Raw genomic sequence first — 2,480 nt, 5'->3', positions numbered from 1 at the left:
AAAAAACATCCCTCAAACTGGAATAGCCTCATCTTACTTTGGAGAGAGGAAACAAGTTTTTCTGCTCCTCTTCTACCCAGGAGATGAACAAATGTCCCCACAAAGTTCAAAATGTTACTTCTGGCCTTGGGATGCACACACAGGCAGCTTTTGATGGGCTAATTCAGATCACCTAGAAAGGGCAGCTGCAACCACTATGCAGGTAGTCTTCTTTGGGGATTTCTTAAATCAACTCTTGAGAATTCTCCATGATTGTTTACAAAGGCCCTAAGCTCTAAACAACTTGTGCCATTTCATTTCATGAGCTAGGCTCTGAGGACACATTGGAATGCACAGGAGCAAGAGCAGCGGCAGTGGCCCCATGAGGTAGGACCTCAATAACTCAAGGCTTGTCAATGATCCAGGCTGTCTGGTTTCCCTTTTCCACAACACCAACAACCCATGCTTGGTGACCCTCTCTGCACTTGGAAGATCTGATTTCAGAAAAAAAGTGAGCCACCTGTTCTCTTGGAAGACAAATCAGTAATCTCCTGAGGTTTCATCTGAGGTTCCTTGAAGAAGCCCAAACTGCCCACTGGCCTTGCTGATGGCAGCCATCTTGGCAATGACTGGCAGATTGCAAATGACAAAGGACACATCATTTCCTTGTTGCTTCACGAGGTTCTGAGAGTGTCCTTGAATGCCAAAGACTGTGATATCTGTGGCCATATGGGCATTAAATTTGTGCATTAATCCAGCAGCAGTTCTGTTGATGGTAGCCATATTGAGCATGGCTTCCTGATAGGCCAGATCTACTTCTTCTCTGAAGACCACCATCTTCACCTGATTCCATCTTTCAGTATTATCCAGCTATTGGTGGGCATTGACAGCAACTTGGGTTCCTAAGGGTTTGGTTAACCAGCACATCCCCAACAGTGGCATTATCAGGCATTATGAATGCACTTGGCCAACACACCACAGTGGCAACTCCGCCGATGGTAAGCCAAGAGTTGACCACCGTTTGTCCACCTGTCACTGCAGTTCCTCCCTCCTCAGTAGCGTCCCGAAAGCCTTTGATCATGAGTGGCATTATCTTTTCACGTTCCTCCTCACTCATACTCTGGCTAAGGCTGAGTAACGTCAACACGTTGTCACGCTCAGTAATGCCTATGTCCTAGAGATCACTCAGCACGTTGGTACAAGCTATGCACCCCTTCATGTAGGGATCCTCCACCAAGGGGTAAAAGAAGTCCGTGGTCTGCACCGGTGACAGGCCTCCACGCCTCAGCGAGATGATGCAAGAGTCTATCCCAACGCCCAGGGCTGGAAGGGCTGGGCCAGGGTCTGCCCCTCTGGCAGGGGTGCTTCCTGGGCGGCCTCGTCCCAGCTGGGTGTGGGCCGTGTTAGTCTGGCCAGGAGTTTGGGCAGTGCCTCCTGCGGGAGCTTGCAGCCTCAGCCCTTCCTGCTGGAGAAGCCCGTCAGTCGCCAGCTCAGGCTGAGACCCCACAACTGGGGCTGGAAGGGCCAGTAGCTCGAGAAGGCCCAGCCCAGAGACAAGGCCGCCGGGCTTGAGGAGACTTCCCCCACCTCCGTGGCCACCATCACGGGGCTTCTGCCATCGCGCCTGCTGGAAACACCTCAGGAGAGGGGAGAAGAAGAGACGGCCCTTTCAGTTTCCACTCAAGTTAATATGAAGTAACAGTAAAATATCTCCCACAGAGATTCTCCCGGGCGTCATTCTGGACACTCTTCTCGCCCACGCCACCCCTCCTTGGCCTCCCCCCAAAATGGGAGAGGTTTATCACATGCTTGCGTGGTAGGAAGAGCCAGTATTTGAAGAGACTGGATCTATAGAAAAGGAAAGATAAGTGTTGGAGCCAACTTTTGAGAAACCCAGAAATCGATGTTGATATTTTGAGATATAAAGTCATAGGAGCAGCCTAGGAATTGTGTCCCAGCCTCTGTACCCGCCTGTTTATGAGGCAAAGCAAGGATGACAGGATACTCCTGTTCTGACATGTCTGCTTCTAATACTTCAACCACTGCCTCCTCCAAGAATCTCTGTATTTTTGTTTACTGTGTGACTAATATCTTCAAACACTGAGGAGCATTTCATGGCATCTGACCTTTGAAGGCTAGGCAGGCCCACTGCAGGTTAACAGTTCACCTAGCCCAGGTCCCCGGGCTATTTGGAGCATGTGCTGAACTCCTATCTATTCAGGTGCTGGAGAATAGGGATTGAATTTCATGCTGGTGACTATGTGGGCTCCAATGCCTGAGCCAGGGAAGCCAGGAAGGGCAGTATCCCCAGGCCAAGGGCACATGAGAAGGGGATGTCTGGGGATTTTTCCAGACAAGGTAGGTAGGAGACACTTATCCAGCAGCTGCAACAAAAACAATATTCCACATTCTGGGGTGATTCAAATGTCAAACACAGACAAAATTTTAATGGAGGAAAAAAAAAAGAGGTTTGTCTGGTAGGAAAAAAGAAAAAAGAGGTT

The 2,480-nt window shown here is 49.6% G+C and overlaps 1 pseudogene; it reads right to left on the bottom strand.

Moving 5' to 3' along the window:
* Window positions 1–298: 298 nt before the first annotated feature.
* LOC116456731 (selenide, water dikinase 2-like) lies at window positions 299–1,581 on the bottom strand (annotated as a pseudogene).
* Window positions 1,582–2,480: the final 899 nt, after the last annotated feature.

This window comes from Hylobates moloch, unplaced genomic scaffold (assembly GCF_009828535.3).
Source record: "Hylobates moloch isolate HMO894 unplaced genomic scaffold, HMol_V3 SCAFFOLD_17, whole genome shotgun sequence".
Classification (NCBI taxonomy): Eukaryota; Metazoa; Chordata; class Mammalia; order Primates; family Hylobatidae; genus Hylobates; species Hylobates moloch.
This window is presented reverse-complemented; position numbering and strand designations above follow the sequence as displayed.